This window comes from Corythoichthys intestinalis, chromosome 10 (assembly GCF_030265065.1).
Source record: "Corythoichthys intestinalis isolate RoL2023-P3 chromosome 10, ASM3026506v1, whole genome shotgun sequence".
Classification (NCBI taxonomy): Eukaryota; Metazoa; Chordata; class Actinopteri; order Syngnathiformes; family Syngnathidae; genus Corythoichthys; species Corythoichthys intestinalis.
In genome coordinates, this window is record NC_080404.1 from 37,323,477 (window position 1) to 37,345,002 (window position 21,526).

At 37.0% G+C, this 21,526-nt stretch overlaps 1 protein-coding gene and 1 long non-coding RNA gene across 3 annotated transcripts in view; one reads left to right on the forward strand and one right to left on the reverse strand.

Annotated features, from left to right (window-relative positions):
* The window catches only part of pax2a (paired box 2a), a 78,718-nt gene that overhangs the window by 19,354 nt on the left and 37,838 nt on the right, over positions 1 to 21,526 (forward strand). The gene's annotated exons all lie outside the window — the stretch shown is intronic.
* LOC130922944 (uncharacterized) lies at positions 17,166 to 20,001 on the reverse strand. Its single transcript, XR_009064617.1, has 3 exons — positions 19,864 to 20,001; positions 18,578 to 18,805; positions 17,166 to 17,429 (listed from the first exon to the last, which is right to left on the reverse strand). It is a non-coding gene; the product is annotated as an uncharacterized LOC130922944 (long non-coding RNA).

Below are 21,526 nucleotides of genomic sequence, written 5' to 3' on the forward strand. Positions count from 1 at the left end.
AATCTATATGTCGATCCAGATCAATGCATTGACAACCTAACTAAAAAGTCCATTGAACATCCCTATACTATAAATAGGTATACCTAGTTAGTTCACCAAAAAATCAAGTTCAGTAATCATTCTTTTTTAATCACATTTTTTTAATATGCAGTGATGATGTAGTTTGTCCTGGCTCCCATTTATTTTGGCTGTAATATAATTTACTGTGTTATACTAGTTATGCTCATGTTAAATTTACTAAAGAAGAAGAAAGAAAACAAGTTTTTTCCATTTTACCTAGTTTACCTAGTTTTTATAATTCTTCAGTCCTGCTTCCCTCGGCCTGATAACTGATGAATAAATTACATTATAGTGATTAGGGTGTCAGGAATAAGTGAATGATTCCGAATGCACAAATCATTCACTTATTCTCGACTCCCTAGACATTACACAGGGCACCGTGAGATGTACAACCCACTGTGTTCCCTCGTCTTGTGGTTGTTCCAGACTCTCATTTCAAGAAAATAAGTTGAGCTCTAATTAAATCGGGGGCCACTTTCATTTAGATTTACTTTCGACCAGTACTCAGGCCAGGGCAGGTTGATGTGACCTTAGGTTTGGCTCAGCACCTCCTGAATGGAGTCCAGTAGAACACTCGGGAGGACAGGCGAGTAAGGGGAGCTACGGCGATAAATCAGAACGAGAACAAAGGTCATAACTTGTGATTGTAGCACGGCTGCACAGGAAGCTGATGAGAAAATGAAAATACAGCCAAGCGGTGTTGTTAAGTCGCGACATAAAAGAACTAGACTATGCAAGACCGATTATGGGGTTCGTGTTTTGATTTGTCCTCATGCGATATTGGGCCGTGTCGAATGATTGGTCGGCACGTGTAAGCTTTTAACACACGCGACCCATCGGTAGGGTTGAAATCAGTTAGCGTGTGGCTTTTAACCTCAGCCTCCACTGGTTGTTCAGTCAAGCTAGTCCATGCAATGAGTCAACAGAGTCAATGCATGCGTGGTAAAAGAGAAATAAATAGCGCTAATGGTGCCCCAATGGGAGGATGGGTGGAAAAATGGCCCAGGTGTGTGAGGCTGCATTAAAGTTGAGCGATTTAGTCAAAAAAATTATCACAATTTTTACAGGCTGAAGGCCTGTAAATTCGCCTCTCAGATTGTTGTTGTTCTTTTTCTTCCTGTGGACACTACCTATGAAGTCGTACTCCTCTGTCATTCGTGAACAGATCGTCTTGAAACGTGGTAGCTGACTAGCATGGGCCAGTATCTATTAATCCTCGGAGCCAGATTTTTTTTTTTTTTTTTTTTTTTAACGGTGCCTGTGTTGTCTGTAGGTTGTGAGTTAGGCAATAGAGGGTGTGTTCGAATTGCAAATCTAACACGGTGCATAGCCTTTAGCCTGTAGTGTTCTGGGGCACACTTGAGCTTGTTTTTATTTTTAATTTATGATTTTTTTCTTTTTACATATTTCAATGTGTTTATGTCAGTCAATTGAGTTTCAAAGAATATGCACTGGAAACATAATATTAGAGATTTTTTTCCACATATGAAGTAGACATGGACATCAAACTAAACTTTCTCCCACAAGCAACACTTCTTCCTGTCAATATTTGAAAAAGCAGACCCAAAATTATCCCGATAACAAGTCAATAATATTTTTTTTCAAAAATAGTTCCCAAATTAAGGACTATTTTAATAGGTGTACAAGATTTAAAAATAATAATCATGATAAATAAAATAAACTCCATCATTAGGAACATTAAATACATAAGCGGAGTTTAAGGGGGGGCCAGGCCCCCCTTGGTGGCCGAAAAGTGTCATTGCATGTAATTGACTTACCTATATATATAAAAGTTGTAAAGCAAGAAAACAAACAACAAAAATGAATGAAATGAACAAAAAAAGATATTTTATAATGGGTCAAAATTATTTTTCGAACAGATCATGGGACTAGCACCTTAGACGGTCATTTGCTTTGCATATTAATTTCATTTAAAAAATATTTAAAAAAAAAAAAAAAAAAAGGAGAGGGCAACTTCGGTTGAATTTTTTTTTTTTTTTTTTAATTGAAGCAACTTTTTGGGGGATGGAAGGATTTAGACATAAATGACCTACCCATAATAATGCCCAAACACAAAAAGGATTGCTAAAATCAAAGAAAACTTTTTTAATGATAAATTAAGTGTTCAAATGTAAATTTTTGAGTCTCAAATATTTTTTCGCATTCAAAAACTTTTTTTCTATGATTGAAATTTTTCTTTTTTTGAGTGATTTTTCTTTTGAAAATATATATTTTTTTTATGAAGGAACTTAATTTTTCATTGAACAATAAAGACACCAATGTCCGAGCCAAAATGTGGCCCAAACACAAAACAACATTACTTCAATCAAAAAATTTGCTTCAATCGAAAAAAAAGAAAAAAAAAAATAATAATAATAAAATAAAAATAGCTTTCAAATAAATTTTTGGGGGGGTTCAAATTTATTTTTGCATTCAAGCACATTCTTTTTTATTTAAATGACTTTTTTTTTTTTGAAAATATATATTTTGATTTAGGCAACTTTTTGTTTTGATTGAAGCATTTTCTTTTTTGATCAAATAATGAAGACACAAATCTACCTCCATATGGCTCTGCCCCGGGGATACAATTTTTGACTGAGGTAACTACATTGGCACATCACCGGCGGGCGTTCCATACTGAATAGATGATTTAGAATTCCCCTCAAGAATAATGGGAAACAAAAAAAACGCTCATTTTCAACTTATTATTATAAATATTCTTGTAAGTTAGTTTTATTGCCGACACTGCGATTTGGGGTCATCAACATGTTGTGCCCGCCCTGCCCCAAAAGTCAAACTCCGCCTATGAATAAATACTGCAATAAAAAATTTATTTTCCCTGGCCATGATTATGTGCGCACTTGGCCACTGGGATTCAGTGGTGCCTCGCATAGAAGCACTGACAGTAACATAGAGGAGTAGAAGAAGAAGAGGTCCCGCTATATTTGTGCTAATATAACTTGATATTGACAGTGTCCAAAAAGCACATGCCTTTTAGTGTTGATATATTATCTAGGACTGTTTAAGAGGCACTTGTGCGTGATCATTAATTGCTTTGGGAGTTAAATATCAATACACAAAGCTAATTTTGTATGTCTTCGGTTGGCTTTAAGTGAACAGGTTTTTGGTAATGCACTGTTTGCTTAGTTTTCTTCGTTATGTGTGATTAGTTTTACAATTTACTAGGGTTGTTCCGATCATGTTTTTTGCTCCCGATCCGATCCCGATCGTTTTAGTTTGAGTATCTGCTGATCCCGATATTTCCCGATCCGATTGCTTTTTTGTTTTTTTTTGCTCCCGATTCAATTCCAATCATTCCCGATAATTTTTCCCGATCATATACATTTTGGCAATGCATTAAGAAAAAAAAATGAATAAAACTCGGACGAATATATACATTCAACATACAGTACATAAGTACTGTAGTTGTTTATTATGACAATAAATCCTCAAGATGGCATTTACATTATTAACATTCTTTCTGTGAGAGGGATCCACGGATAGAAAGACTTGTGACTTTGTATGTTGTGACTAAATATTGCCATCTAGTGTATTTGTTGAGCTTTCAGTAAATGATACTGAAGGCCATGCCCAAATGCATGATGGGAAGTGGAACCATGACAAGTGGAACCATGACTGTGCGTAGTGCTACCTATTCATATATCTTCTCTGCGATGGGATATAAAAAGAAAAAGATCAATTGCTACCTTGCTTCCCCACATTGCTTCCCATGATATTTCTAATCGTAGGAAGAGGGATTGTAAGGCTTTATCCAATTAAAAAAAGGCTCCAAAGGCTGCCAAAATTTACTTTACTCATTTTACGCTGCCTTTTAGCTCTCCATATAGGCAAAACGGGGCCATTGCAGGTGGAGCGCGACAATGCGTGAGTGGGTCGTGCAGCGCATGCATTAATTGCATTAAATATTGTAACGTGATACATTTTTTAAAAAATTAATTACCGCCGTTATTGGGATAAATTTGATAACCCTACCTTAAGCCTAAACTAAAGACTCTGGATAAGTGTAACATATTATGTCTGCAACATTAAATACAATTAGAAAACGATTTAATTTAAAAAAAAAATATATATATATATTTTAAAAAGGCATGGCCGATATTTTTTTGCCGATTCCGATACTTTGAAAATGAGGTGATCGGACCCGATCGATCGGGCCGATCAATCGGGACATCTTCTTACAATTTACCGAAACAGGAGTGTAAAATAAATTCCTTGAAAACTCTCAATTTTTTTAAGCGACTATTCATTATCTGCCAAACTGTAGTCAGACTCCATTTCCACCATGCCAAATCAAATAAATATCTCATGATTGATCATCGAAATGGATCTAAAGTTTTCCTCGATCATGAAATCGCCAAAGCATAAAGTGCACAGATTATAGCACAGAGACGAGATGTGACCAAAACGTTAAAATGTTCTTCCCACATCATCTTATCAATGTTGTCTTATTTCCTGGTCTTGTGTGTGTTCACCGTTGCATTTAGTGACACGTCTTGTTGTGACACAGTTGTAAACAATGCCATCCTTTACGATACAAACGCAAAATATATATATCTTCATATACAGGAGGCAATTCGCTGGATGGAGAAGGAATCATGTCAGGGAAAAGTCAATTATGGGCAGCGGCGCTGAGAATTAATGGAGCGATGCATTACTCAGCTTGAGGAGGGAGAAAAAGGCAAGGGGAATAATTATGTTTCCACAAAAAAACGCTAAAATGCTAAACGGCGGACTGGTTCAGGAGAACCGAGCAAATGAGAAGTCGTATAAAAGCAAGACAGGGGTGCGCTATATAAATGTCGGGATGGAAAATGTCCTTTTCCAAGTTCCTCGTAGGTGAAAATGAATGTCTTGGGAATTCGACATGGCATTGAGAAGGGTGCTGTTAAGAATCTTGCCTAAAATCGAAATGGTGAGAAATCTGTATGGTGTCTGCAAAATGTGTGAAAACAAAACCAAATAATATTGTTAACAATAATAATGATAGCAAAAAGATTTCTAAGCACCTTTCTTTAGATAAAATGTAAAAAATATAAAATGTATAACCCATACAGAAAGGGCCAACAAGAATGAACAATGAACTACCGTATTTTTCGGACTATAAGTCGCAGTTTTTTTTCATAGTTTAGCTAGGAGTGCGACTTATACTCCGGAGTGACTTATGTGTGAAATTATTAACACGTTATTATATCATTTCAGATGTTATTTTAGTGTTTTGGAGTGACACTGATGGTTTGGTAAACTTGTTAGCATGTTCTTTATGCTATAGTTATCTGATTAACTCTTAATAGCTATGTTACGTTAATATACCGGCCACATTCACATTTTGTTGTTCATGCATCATGTAACGTTATCATATTGTACACTTATTCAGCATGTTGTTCTCTATTGTATTTTTATTTTAAATACCCTTTCAAAATGACATATCTGTTCTATGTGTTGGATTTTATCGAGTAAATTTTCCTCCAAAATGCGACTTATACTCCGGTGTAACTTATATATGTTTTTTTTCTCTTCTTTGGGCATTTTATGGCTGGTGCGACTTATACTAAGGTGCAACTTATAGTCCGAAAAATACGGTATAAGTAAATCAATAGCATAATAATAAAATAGATTTTATTTAGTTGAGCAGTTTCTTTTGCTTAAAATTTAGAATTAAGCATTATAGATTGAATATTTAAACATCCATTAGCAATTCCCACCTAGCAACATGCAGCATGGTAAACAAACAAACAAAGAAACAAAAAACATTCAAATCTCACAAAACAACACAATGTGATATCCTTACAAATTCACGTAAAACATGACCTAAGATCATAGCATTTAACCAAAAACAAGTACTCTCACTTTTAAAATGATGATGTTGGTGTGGTATTCATATAGAAGAGGAAGCAAAACAGAAATTTTGAAAATCACAAAATTTGTCATTATTTTATTTAGTAATTATATTGATCATATAAGCTTACCCATTCAAAATGCATTGAACGTCTATCTCCGTTAATGCCAGTTCATAATGAATATCCACAGTTGAATTTAAACGAAAAAAAGAAAAGAGAGAGGTGCTTGAGCACTTGACATGAGTGTGAGCATCACGCAGCATCTTGACAGTCAGTAAACTGGCTGATGGTGCTAAATCGAATTAATAAAGCTCTTAAACACGATGCAACATAACAGGATCTTTGCAGCCCCTTCTCTCTCTCTCTGTTCCGTCTCGCCCTCCCCCACTGCTCTCATTTCCGCATCAGAGCTTTCATAAATATAGCGAGCTTACAGGGAAGCAGTGTTCACCCTCTGGGTATACCACTTTGTTTGTGCTCCCCTCCTATTTCTCCTCTAAATGCATTCAGGAAAAAAAAAAGACAAATCAACAAATGATCCACAATTTGTGATGATGCCAACTATCAGCAGAGGGCTGTGATGTAGGAAAGCTGATGATTTACAGTGGAGGAATTCATTTGCTTTTCAAACAAGCTCCCGCCTGGATCTCCCCTCGGTTATCTTATCAGAGAAACGTGGAGATGAAAGAAGGACGTAAGAACGCTACTGTGCCACGGCGGGACGTTTACAACAAAGCAAGAAGAGGAAGAAGGGGGAAAAAAATACTTTTACGACAAAGCAAAACAGAGCGCCGATTGATTGTGTCGTAGTCGGTTAGCCACAGATCGATGATGGTGCAAGTTTTTGTGGGAAAAAACACCTAGATAATTGTTTTCACTGCATATCGGTGGTTTATCAATCGTTCAATATTAAACTACATTATATTGAATGCTATTCGACAAAGAAATTAGCCCGAAATGAGCTGTTAGCATGTTTCGTTTCAAGTAATAAAATGAAATTTATCTTTAAAAAAATCTGTTTTGAATTTCAATTTTGACACTGATGCATATAGTGAAAAATGAAATTTTAAAGCAAAGGTTCAGCGTGTGAATTTAACATCGAATATTTGTCCGGTGTTCTGAAATTCCTTCCTACCCTGCAAGAAGCTTGCACACTTGTGCGTTCATCAGTTAAAAGCAGCGAGTACTGAGTATTTTCATTTTAAGTGAGTCTTTTTTTTAACCTTTCCATTGCCTCAAAAAATACTTTTGGCGTGTGTTTTTCTCTGATAGCTTTTAAGCATTGTGTTTTCTTGTAGGGTTTTTCCGATAATGTTTTTTTGCTCCCGATCCGATCCCGATCGTTTTAGTTTGAGTATCTGTCGATCCCGATATTTCCCGATCCGATTGCTTTTTTTTGCTCCCGATTCAATTCCAATCATTCCCAAAAATGGTTCCTGATCATATACATTTTGGCAATGCATTAAGAAAAAAATGAATAAAACTCGGACGAATATATACATGCAACATACAGTACATAGGTACTGTATTTGTTTATTATGACATTTATTATGAATTTACATTATTAACACTCTATTTGTGAGAGGGATCCACGGATAGAAAGACTTGTGACTTTGTATATTGTGACTAAATATTGCCATCTAGTGTATTTGTTGAGCTTTCAGTAAATGATACTGTAGTCATGCCCAAATGCATGATGGGAAGTGGAACCATTACTGTGTGTAGTGCTACCAATTGATATATCTTCTCTGCGTTGGCAAATAACTTAAGGTTTTATGATAAAGATCAATTGCTACCTTGCTTCCCCACATTGCTTCCCATGATATTTCTAATCATAGGGAGAAGGATTGTAAGGTTTTAGCCAGTTAAAAAAAGGCTCCAAAGGCTGCCAAAATTCACTCTACTCATTTTACGCTGCCTTTTATCTCTCTATATAAGTAAAACTGCGCCATTACAGATTGAGCGCGACAATGCGTGAGTGGGTCATGCAGCGCATGCATTAATTGCGTTAAATATTTTAACGTGATACTTTTTTTTTTTTAATTAATTACCGCCGTTATTGGGATAAATTTGATAACCCTACCTTAAGCCTAAACTAAAGACTCTGGAAGAGTGAAAATGGAAAAAGATGACGCATACATTGAAATGAGATGGAAATGATAGAAAAATATGAGCGTGCTGTGAGCGTGAGCGTGAACTGGCTCGACAATACGGCCATAGAATGTCTACGATGACGACCTCCGTTCGCCAGTCTTTCTAAGATAACGTGACAATTATTATTGTGGTAACATCGCCAAAGAAATCGCCAGCTTCGTCAGGGAACTTGTGCAACACAACACACTTAAAGCGGAAGTTCAGGATTTTTGACATTAGGCTTAATCTTCGAGTTAGCGGGAGTTTAGTTAGTTGGTGGAGTTGATTTCAACAAAGTCTGTTTCGTTTGCAAGTTATTTGTTAGTTTTAGGGCTCCGGAGTGGCCTACCAGCCCGAGTCAATGGCACCACTATAGCATGCCAATAAAAAACAACATATGCACACATGAAAATTATCGATGACCCATGCAATCAATAGTGTTGGCTATGTTTTCAGGATAAATTTATTAAAACTTGCCATTGCATATCAATAATTGCAGTATGAACAGCAACATTTGTAATCCAGAAGCTCTGCAGAGGAGCAGCTGATTTTTTTTGTCGTAGCCAGCAGCAAGTAACCAGTTTATATTTTTCATCGTTCTTTATAGGGATTTTGTGGAAACTTTCCTTTCCCCGTTTCTTCTGTATGTTTCCACAGCCTCTAAATGCACATTTCGCCATGTTGCGGGCAGTCAGTTAACTCAGCAGACTGATGTTGCATTCGAGGAAGGTGGGAAGTCAGAGTTTCCAACCTCTGATCTGGAAAAATATTTTTAGTTTGCCTCCACTATTTCATCGCTTTTGAGAAGTCAGGTTTGCTGGAGGTCAAAATGTCTTTTGAAGGCCAAAATAAAAAACATCTTGTGGCGATCAGCCATCTTTGCTGTTTACATTCGCTTGCAATGCTTTACAGTCATAACTGGTACCCTCCGAGTGGGATAAGTCCGACTTCTCGCCTTCCTTGAATACAGCGTGAAAACAAGTGACCGAAGCACTCCTCTTTATATTGGTCGTATTACGCATCTAAAAAAAATAGTTCTGCAGAATGAAATGAATTCATAAGTTTGGTGTGACCGCATGAGTGTTTTGAAACAATGATTTGTGTTTTGGATTTATTTGACTATGTTAGATCTGTTCGTAGATCTGCATTGTTTTTTTATTGGCATGCTATAATGGTGCCATTGACTCGCGCTAGCTTAGCCACTCCGGAGCCCTGAAACTAACAAATAATTTGCAAACGAAACAGAATTTGTCGAAATGAACTCCACCAACTAACTAAACCCATGCTAACTCCAATATTAAGCCTACTGTCAAAAATCCTGAACTTCCGCTTTAATGTCGCCACTTTTGAGACCAGCAACAAAATGTTAAAAGAGAAAGTAAAATCTCTACCGCTCCTTTCTCGCTCAGTCACGTCAACTACTCGGTGCGTTCAGGTGCAGCACACATTAGAACTCTATTCGTTAAATTATTTCAGGAATCATTATTGTTATGATATTATTTCGATTTTTATTTATAATTCATTTGTTTTGCTATGTGTATTTACCATTTGTAATACTGTAGCACCTGCAGTATTTATTAAGGATTTAGTGAAGGTTTTCAGGCTGTGGAACAAATTAATGGAATTATAAAGTATTCTGATGGGAAAATCCTGCTCAACATACGACCATTTTGACTTACAAACAAGGTCCTGGAACGAATTTACTTTGTATGTAGAGGTACCAAGGTACGTTCTTCTTGTATGGATCTAAAAAAAACAAGATGAAAGCGTACGGTATTACTTAGGGTGTCAAATTACATTTCACAGGTGTAGATATTTTGGCAGAACATTCTATTCAGTTCGTACTCATTAACTGTTTAAAGCAGTTTATCACATTGGTGTGCAATTCCTTAGACTTCCACAAATGTTTGCAGAGAAAAAGAAGAAAAAAGATGTTTATATATCACCATGTTTTTCAAAATCAGAGTAAATCGATGCTTAAACGATGCTAAAGTGCTTTTGCCAGCAGGAAGATGTTTGCACATCTCCTTGTCCGTGTTGCAGTCAAAATTGTTCAGAACATATTAAAACAGGGATTTATACTGATTAAGACAAATTTACATTGATATACGTTTGATATTTGTAAGCACTGCTTGGAGTAAGGAATCAGCACATCACACATGCTCAACTGCCTTACATAGTTAAGGAGTGTAAACATTCAAAGCATTTTTGACATTTAACCTCTTTACACGAGATGAAAAATGCTACTAGCTTATATTTCTGGCTAATTTCGTTTTTATTTAATATTGATAATGGATAGAATGAATAATAGGCTTCACAAATTTTTATCACATCTCCAAGAGGAGGCAGCCGCTTGTTGGAGGGAGTTGGTTGGAAACACTGAAAACATCCATCTGTGAGCTGTTGTGATCAAAGAAGGTTATTAACCCGCGTTGCTTTCGGGTCGGCATGTAAAAGTAGCTGTTTTGATATGTCTTGTTTTTATCTGGGCTTATCTGTTCGCGCACCAGTGTTAAGACTGAGAAACAGTCGGCTGGGAGTGATAGTAGGGATACCTGCTGAGGCACCCAGAGGGATTGCAAAAAAACCACAGAGAAAATGAAACAGCCAATGAGACACACACACACGCATACTGACAGTTGGGCTTCACACTCCAGTTGACACGCTGACTGTCAAAAGGATGAATCTGATTTATCGCAGCCATCTTATTTGATATATGTCAAACATCAGGCTCTAATGGGGAATTCTGAAAATGCATGATTTACTATTAATTCCACTGAAAGGTTGAGTCTGTCATTTTCCTTTTTTTATTTTTTTTTATTTATTTATTTATTTTTTTTGGGTTATGCTACAAATTTGCAATGTATTGGGATGCGTACAGTAATTGGCAGGACCGATGGAAAAAAGTTCATTAAACAGAAAGGAAAATAGAAAACCAGATAGATGCAGTATAGTTCTGAATAGGGTTGTTCCGATCATGTTTTTTTGCTCCCGATCCGATCCCGATCGTTTTAGTTTGAGTATCTCTGCCGATCCCGATATTTCCCGATCCGATTGCTTTTTTTTTGCTCCCGATTCAATTCCAATCATTCCCGATAATTTTTCCCGATCATAAACATTTTGGCAAGTCATTAAGAAAAAAATGAATAAAACTCGGACGAAAATGTACATTCAACATACAGTACATGAGTACTGCATTTGTTTATGATGACAATAAATCCTCAAGATGGCATTTACATTATTAACATTCTTTCTGTGAGAGGGATCCACGGATAGAAAGACTTATAATTCTTAAAGGATAAATGTGACTTTGTATATTGTGACTAAATATTGCCATCTAGTGTATTTGTTTTGCTTTCAGTAAATGATACTGTAGCCATTTAACTGTTCTGCCCAAATGCATGATGGGAAGTGCAACCATGACTGTGCGTAGTGGTACCAATTGATATATCTTCTCTGCGTTGGGAAATAACATAGGGCGTTAAGAAAAAGATCAATTACTACCTTTCTTCACCACATTGCTTCCCACGATATTTCTAATCGTAGGGAGAGGGATTGTAAGGCTTTAGCCAATTAAAAAAGGCTTCAAAGGCTGCCAAAATTCACTCTACTCATTTTACGCTGCCTTTTAGCTCTATATATAGGTAAAACGGTGCCATTACAGATTGAACGCTACAATTCGTGATTGGGTCGCGCAGCGCATACGTTAATTGCGTTAAATATTTTAACGTGATAATTTTTTTTAAAAATTAATTACTGCTGTTAAGGGATAAATTTGATAACCCTACCTTAAGCCTAAACTAAAGACTCTGGATGAGTGTAACATATTATGTCTGTAATGTTAAATACAATTAGAAAACGATTTAATTAAAATATATATATATATATATATATATATATATATATATATATATATATTAAAAACGGCATGTCCGATATTTTTTTGCCGATTCCGATACTTTGAAAATGACGTGATCGGACCCGATTGATCACAATCTGTCTGTGGTGGGTAGAGTAGCCAAAAAAATTGCTCGAGTAAAATTATATTACCGCTTTAAATTAAAAGTAGTCATCCAAAAAATGTACTCAAGTACATGTAAAAAAGTATTTGGTGAAAAGAATACTCAAGTAATGAGTAACACTGTGAGTAACTGCTCATATTTTTGTTGGACTTACGGTATATTTTGTTGGACTTTTTGTTTTTTAAATGATGGTATTTCTTCTTCTGGGCACAAAGTTATCGATATGGACTATTGTTATAATGATACTGTACAATAACCCATTACATAACCACTTGAAGCCAAAGAAATTAAAAAAAAAAAAAAAAAAAAAAAAAAAAGAATTCTGACGAAAGGAGAAAAAATTACATAATTGAAACATTAGTCGTCCAAAGAGTATGACTGCCCTCTGGTGGAGGTTCCGAATTTGAATAGTGAAGAGTTCCTTCATCATTTATCTGCTTTTCTGTGGTCAATCGGTGCCAAATAAAAACTGGGAGAAAAGCAGCGCTTTAGATCAAATACCGTAATTTTCGGACTATAAGCCGCTACTTTTTCCCCCTCATTTTGAATCCTGCGGTTTATAGTCCAGTGTGGCTTATTTGTTGATTTATTTGGGTTAATAGGTAAGACTTTCTCTGACAGCGGCATCATAAGACTGCCATAAGGCCGTCATAATTATGACATGACACTATCATGGGCATTAATGACATTATGATTGTTACTAAAGCCATTTATGTCCAGCTTAGATCTTTACATCCACTCAAAAGTGAGATAATTTGCCAGATGACAAAAAATGACATCTTTCATAAGCATTCATTAATGCTCATGGCAGTGTCATGTCATAATTATGATCTCATGACAGTCTTACAGGGCCATTGTCAAAGTGTTACCAAATACCGTATCTAGCCATGAATGAAACAACTGGAACAGTAACTGAATAAATAATTAGCACAGAATATGAATTTTGATTGCTATTTGCATCTGTAGCACTGTAATGCATGTTAGGAGGCATTTAGGATGACAACAGTGTTGACAGCAGGTGGCAGCAGAGGTTGACTGTCTCCCCAAAGGGAGCAGTGATGGCCAAATGAAGCTTTGAGGCCAATTGGTTCAATCTTCATGGTGGTTCATTTGATCTCATGACAGTCTAATGATGCTGCTGTCAAGTATAGTGTTATCTCATTCACTCCCAGCCATTTTCACCGGAGCAAGGCCCTTCGCTCCCGGCCGTTTTACTGGATTTTGACTGATGTTGCAAGGCCCACAGAAAATTCTATTCTATTGCTATATAAACATGGAAGCCACCAAGAGAAAGATTAGACTTTCTTCTTTCAGCAGGAAAAAAAGTTCATATCTTTTTCTATTCTTTAGAAATCAGCATTAGAAAATAGCTTAGTTTGAGCAATTTTCCAATTTCTGATGAAAAAACAGGGAAATTGAGCTTTTGGGGAAAGCATACATTTCAAACATAACTTTGACTTTAAAACAGCTATTTTTTGCTTTAGTTAAATCCCAAACATCTGAATAATGATTTCTTTTTACAAATAACATAAACAACAAGACAAATAGAGCTTTTGATAGCAAAGTAACAATTTATTTACACATAACTAACTGAGATGACGCTGTTGTGGCCGCGACAGCCGGGTTAACTTTTCCCTCATCGTCTCATAGAGATGGATTTTTTTGAGTCTCTGCGTGCTCTGCTCAGCGAGCAGCACGGACTCAACGACATCGTCCGCCGCACTGGTGGTCCCGGTCGTTCTGCTCGGTCGTCCAACGCCTGGCATCCCGGGCGTCCTCTCGGTTGTTCTGCTCAGTCGTCCGCTGCCTGGCATCCTTCCCCCGGCACCCCGGCCATTCGTTGCCGTTGAATCGGGTTGCGGGTCTCACCAAATGTGCTACTGCCCTCCAATGGCCAGTTTTATTGCTTTAAAATGGATTTTCAGCTTTGTGCTTTGGAGCTCAGTTGAATCAAAACCCAGAGATGACTCTTATGAAAAAAAAACATAAAAGATGTATAAATACATATTTGTGACACTGAAACAATTAAAAATTGAATGGATTTATACGTTTTTGGGAGCAAATGAGTTAATATCTTTTCATGTAAATATGGCTTAATACAGTGAGGACACCTGCAGTTTATGTATAGTCCAGTGCGGCTTATCTATGAACAAATGCCGTTTTCGTGTCAAATTTTAGTGGGTGGCGGCTTATAGTGAAGTGCGGCTTATAGTCCGAAAATTACGACACTTCATTTTTTTACGGTGCTTTAAAGACAACACGATTGAACAGGCTGGCGTGAAGACAGAACGTCAAGCTTGCGTATGATTGGTAAAATGGAGTCAGGTGATTATTGCTGCGATGTCTCATTGGTGAAATCGGTAGAGCTACCCTGGTAGTACACCAAGTACATCTCTACTCTTAATTTTAATATAATATTAATATTAAATTAAGTAAAATAAAAATAATAATAAATCTAATATGTAGAATATAGAGGAAAAATGTAACCCAAAGTAGCAGAGCAAGAGTAGCATTTTTTCTTCACAAATCTACTCAAGTAAAAGTAAAAATTATAGCTTAGTAAAACTACTCTTAGGAGTACATTTTTCTCAAAAAGTTACTCAAATAAATGTAACGGAGTACATGTAAAGTCTTACTACCCACCTCTGCAATCTGCCATTGCTTTGGAAAACATTGATGCAGTTCAATAGAAAAAAAACATTTCTCACCATGTTGGTTTTGGTTCCAATGTACATTTACAGCTAAAATATTAAGCCCAGAGTAACCAAATAGGAAATGACGTGATTTATATATAAATCAATTAGTTGACTGATCGCAAAAATAATTGGTGATTAGTCGATATCAGTTAAAATAATGGTTTCATTACTAAATTCATTTCACAATGGCTCCAAAAATTAACATACAATATCACACACAAACAAACAAAAGTATGTCTGGTATACTAAGAAAAATGTTCTCCCATGTGTACCCCAAAACATAAGTCAATACGGTGTATTTCGCCGTTAAAACACAGCCACGACACCCTTTATTCCAACCCCCCATACACCACCTCTCAAACCCAATTGCCGTTCTCCATTTCATTCTATTTCTCGGTGCGGGTCAGGTTCATCCTCTGGCCTCAGCCATTGAAAAAAGGTCAAGCAGCCGAGCAGAATGGCAATAACGCCCCTGAAATGGTACCATCAGTGGAACATGATTGATCAATTGAATTCCATAGCACAGAAAAATGTGGGATTAAGTAGAGTATTATACGCACAATGAGTTGAGGCATGGTGTTCATTCCAAGTTCATTTCGCCTCCCTCCTCCGCCGGCGGATCGGGCAATCAATAGTGGACTTGCATATCATATATCAGCGGCGGCTCGCCCAGGAGAGAACATAATCTGCTGCAAATTTAGAATGACAGAGTTGTACGGGAGCTAAAGCCCTCATCCGCTGTGGCTTGGCGGAGGGAAAAAAAAGTCAGAGGCGGTAGACTGGAGGTCCCTGGAATGCTCGAGAGAGGTTTTACCAGCAGATTTTTTTTTTTGGTTTGGTTCATCCCAGGCTGGATGAGTATGCCGTGGTGGTGGTAGCTTGGGTCAGAGATCAGAAGGAGGGAAGCAAAGGCTCATTTGTTTATATAGTGGGTGATGACGTGAGGAAATGCATATGTTTGCCCTTGTCACCTTTTTCGCACCTCGCTTTGGAGGACGGTTAGTGTGGTTGGAAGCCGCAGAGAAAAAAGGAAAAGGCAGATAGGTGTGGGAGGAAATAGTAGTGTTAAATAATGGCTCTCCATTTCCCAGTGGTAGAATGAGAGGCTGCCGACGTAATGCCGTGCACGCTATCTTATGAAGGGACAGCAGGGACATCATTCGGGATTACCCCTTGCACATACAAAAGAAATGCTCTCATATAAGACACCACCAACAAAACTGATAATACCAATACAGTGTCATGCACCACTAAAACACACACTCAAATTCCTTATAAACACACTTCTGAAACAACCTCAAGCACTATTCTTATTATTGCTCAAATTTAATACAGACATACTATCACACATACTTCTAACATTCCTCTCTCACTCAGACTCAAATGCTCTAACTACTGAAACACTACCCAAATGTAAAACTACTCAAAAATTTTCAAATTATAAGATTTTTTTTTTTGGCTTTCCGCTTAACCCTTGTATTCAGTTCGTGTCAAAATTTACTGGAAATCCAAACTGGAAAACGGGTCAATCTTGAATAGAGCTGCAACGATTAATCGATTAACTCAAGTATTCGATTAGAAAAAAACATTCAAATTAAGTTTTGCTGCTTCTAGTATTCGTTTAATTAAAGTGGCCTTGTGATGGTTTATTTTAAAAGTGTTTGCATTTAGTTTCATTGATTTGGGTGGATACACTCCCCTCTAGACTGCCTTATTTCACATGGCTGAATCCAGCTGCTCCATGTTAAGAACAATATAAGACGTAAGTTTTTGTTTGAGCCAATGTTTTTTAATGCATTCGTAATTTAGTTTATTGGTATATTTAGCGTTGTTTTTTGTTTTTTTTGGGGGGGGTTTTTTTTGGAATATGTGTCTGAACCATTTGTTAAGAGCATTGTAAAAATAAAAAATTTAAAAAGCGTTAGAGTTTTATAGCATTTATGCCAGCGGACTTTTTCTATGTAAGTTAGCCATTGTTCTTTTGTCATACATAGATCCTTATTTTTCATTTTTTTTTAATACCGTTTGAGGCTCAGTTCAGATATTTTAATTTTTCATGTTCCTTATCCGATTATTTGAACTAACTAGTTCATCAATTAATCGACTACTAAAATAATCGATAGCTGCAGCCCTAATCTTGAACCAAAGACTCGGCTGCGTTAAATTAGAGATAAAATTTAATCCACTATCAAAAATGTGGACAGATTTCTAACAGAGCACAAGCATTTTAAATGCATTACTGGAATTCTCTCACACTACTAAACAACTGATAATATGCGCTCTTACTCCCAATACGAAAACCACTAGAATAAACGACATTTTTTCCTTCATATACGCAATTAAACTGGTCTAATAGTTAACTCAAATGCTTTAACAAAGTACAGGTAGTCCCCGGGCTACGATGGAGTCGACTTAGGCGATTTCGAATTTACGACACCTGAGTCTTGTCCGCCATTGTCTCCAGTCATTTTCTTAAAGCTGCCTAAACAGTACCTTATTATACCACACAGTATCTTACCTTTAAATATATTAACTTGAGGTGTTCTGTCCTCACGAAACGTGAAGTTGTTCAGCTTGACAGACAGCAAACAAGGCAATTGTGTTTTTTGAAGCTTTTTTTCCTTCTTTCACTTTTGTAAAGCTGTAGCACACATGTACACCTATGGTCAAAACGACATACATTTTAACAATAAAACACCTGACACACACATCTTGTCTGATCAAAATGTAAATAAAATTAGCCTAATTTGCCTAACTAAAGTCCACTAGCTTATATGCTACAAATGCTAATATATTTACAGTTTAATAGCCAATCGCTCACACATAACTCCACAAACTGTAGCTCTAAACTTAATTACAAATGCATACACAAGCATATACTAGCTTACAGCCTTATGTGGGCCAAACAAGTGGGCAGCTGTCCTATATCCATGTCAAATGAGTCTCCTATTCAGTCACAGAAGCCAAAGCGACAGTCCAGCCACACCCAAAGCTGCCACCAGAGAGCAGTGTATTCTCAATCATTTAAAAAAATAAAAATACTTTTGGACTTTTGGATAGTTATTTTTTAAGGGTTAATTTAGATTCACGTGAAAATTCTGGTTACGTCGCCGGTGTAGGAACGGAACTTGTTCGTAACCCGGGGACTACTTGTAGAGGAACATTCTCACACAAACAACAGAACTTAAAGAAGTCTTACGCATACTCTTGAAAAACCATGATAAACAATTTCTTTCCTGCGCAAATTTACTACTGAAATACTATCAAACAAACACACTACAGAAATGTTCTCTCACAATGAACACAATAAACGTCAAACTCCATTTTTTCTTCAATCCCACTTAAACGCGATTTTGCATAACTCAAATGTTCTCACACTCACTACTGAAATACTCAGTGACGTGTGAAGTATTCTCAATATTCCACTGAAATGCTCTCACACACTACTAAAATGCTCTTACACACACTATTGAAGCTTTCTCACTTCCTATATGAACTATTCTCATATTAGCAACTGACTTCTTTTTCATCCACATACTGAAATAGTGTCACACTCAACTGAAATGCTGTCACGCACATACCACCAACTGTTTTTGGTCTCACACAAACCAAAAACACTCTAAACACATACTACTAAAACGCATATTTCAGTATACTATCTGACCATATTTGAAATGTGTGAGAGGATTTCACTTCCTTGTGTGAGGTAATCCTGAATTATGATCCTGATAGCTTCTCATCCCATTGCCCGAAACCTACGCTCTCCCTTCCAAGTATATATTTGCGCTGAAGGTAATCCATCACTTACCATCGACCTATCACATGATGAGCGTGCTGATGGCGGCCGCCGAGGAGAGGTGGAGGACGTCGGAGCAGAGTCGAGGTAGATAAAAAAGGCAGACATGTAGGTTGTTCCCTCTTGCAATTTACTGCTGATGCTCGTCTTGCCATCACTCTCACTCCCGTTTTGCTCCAAAACATGTTTGCCTGGTGCTTATCTCACAAAGCCTCTTGGGATTCGGTAGGCCCAAAGCCTCTGGGGGGAAAAAAATGGATATCCGAGTTCAGTGGCTTGGTGCTGAGGTGATACCGCTTTTGTCCCCTTGGCTTTTGGGAAGATACAGGAAAGAAACTAACGTATCAGTAGCATGGTGACATTGGTCCATACTAGGCATGTGCCGGTATGGGATTCTGACGGAATGATAACCTTAAGCCAAAATATCACGGTTTCACGGTATTGCAATTACAGCTCTAAAATATGTTATTTTAAGATATCTGGTTTAAAAAAAAAATTTTAAATTCCATTGAACAGGATTTTTATTTTTTTTTAGCATTTTATTTATTATTATTATTATTATTTATTTTGTTTTATTAATTATTTATTTTATTAGCAAACTGGAACATAAGTATAATGTTAAGTTAAAAATAAATTTAAAAATATATATCTATTCTAAAGTTTAAATAAATGCAGTCCTAAACCCACAGCCACAGCTCAACATTATCACCATCAGAACACAAATAATTGACTTATTTTCCATAAAAAGCATGTGTGTTTGACTCATATCATGTTTACATTATACACACACACACTCTCTTTCCCAACACAGTTGCCAGAGAGAAAAAAAACAAGTTTTACCACTGCTAGACACACTAAACACGCTGGAGTTAACTCTCGTAGCTGGTGGGAAACGTTCACGACATTGTTTACTAACCTATAATTTTGTATAAATATGAAATCATTATTGGAGGTATTGCCTCCTCAGCAGCCACCCTCCGCAAACATGTTTTACATGTCGGTTGGCCCTCCTCCTCTAAGCTGCAGCCGTCTGTACCTTTTCTGTAACCGAAGTATTCCTATACCAGCGATTTCGTTTTCTTCGATGGGGGAAAAAAGTTCAGGAGTTTCACCTCCTCCAGCCATCGTGCAACACTGACACTGAGTAACAACCGGTGGGGGAAGGTTGAGCCTTGCACCTGCAAGCAAGGGATTTCTCCATGCATTTTTAGGACATAAAAGTAGCTATTACCTTAGGGATGGTATGATGGAAAATTTTTGCGGTTTTGAAACCTTGATGTTTTCATACCCCTGTATACCTTGAAACTGGTAAACAGCACATGTTTAGTCCACACGCATCTTGACTCTCTTGGCTTCCGACTGATCACAAACTTGCCATTAACAATTTAAAAAATGACCGAAGAAAATCACAGTCGTCTAGTTCAGTGGTCTCAAATCCGGCCCTCAAAGGCCCGCTGTGGGTCTTGGTTTTTGTTTCTGCTGATCCAGCACAGATAGTTGAACCAATGAGGTTTCTGCTAAAACAAGAAACACCTGACTGCAATCAACTGATTGCACTTATAAAACACCTGATTGGTGAAAAAGTGTTTCATTTGTTTGGTTGGTATGAAATTCTGCACCCACAGCGGGCTTTGAGGACCGGGTTGGAGACCATTGGCTCTAGTTAACTTACTCACTGCCATTGACGGCGATAGACTGTTAATGTATTAAAGACTTGTTATAGAATTCATATTAAAACTAGTTATCTCAATATATTAAAAAAAAATAATGCACGAATGCACAATTTTTTTAAAAATTGCGATTAAAAGCATGTTTGTTGCTCAGACCTACCAGTTCAAATGGATTTGTGTTTATGTTGAATTATTAAAAACTCAAATGATAGATTTCAATTAATTAAATTTCTTACTTAAATAGTTAAAACTTTTAAGATTTTTTGGGGTCACATTTTTCATACAGCTATTAAATGTTATTGTGACGAAATAGGTACAAAAATATAGGAAGGGTTAGGATTTAATAATTACTTATTGAAATGTTCATTCATTTTCCAAGCCGCTTATCCTCACTAGGGTCACGGGGGTGCTGCAGCCAATCCCAGCTAACTATGGGCAGTATGTGGGGTACACCCTGAATTGGTTGCCGGCCATATTCAAATGTGTTACATTTATAGTCAGTGTTGTTAATAACGGCGTTAGAATATAACGGCATTACTAACGGCGTTATTTTCTTCAGTAGTGAGTAATCCAATTAATTACTTTTCTCATCTTGGCAACGCCGTTACCGGTACTGAGGCGGGAAAGGCGTGCGTTACTATGTTGGTTGACTGATGCGAGAAAAGTCTGAGAAAGACGGACTCACGGATACGAGAGAGCAGAGCAGGAGTGGGGAGGAGGAAAGGGAGTTGTGACGACATTGCAAACGCAATGCTACTATGCTAGGTGGCTCCAATAATACCTGACTGTAGCCGATAGCCTACAAACTACGCCCACATGATGCTTCGGTAGATATCACATATATACACAACTAGATGCAAATTTCGGACACGGCTGCATTAGCAACATGTATAATAAAGAACTAGATGTGTTAGTAAACATCCGCCATCTTAAAGCAGTAGACCTCTCAGGAATGCTATGTTGTAGAGAACCCTCCTAGCGAACCTAGGTAACTTTTTATCTAAAATGCTCCTAAATCGGCAAAATCTTCACTTAAATCTATCTTTAAATGATGAAATAGTTTTAAAACTTACAAATGTAAAAAGTAGACAGAAGGGAACTAATGCAATAACTGGAACAATTTTAACAACTTTAACAGTTGATTCACAACATTAAATGACTTCCACACATAGCAAAGGTTACGATCTAGTTATCGCAATATCCGCAATACCCCTGTGTCTAGTTAAATTTAGGGTTAAGAATTGGGCTAGGGCCAATTTTCCCCAAAAACCCTTTAAACTTCACATTGTGT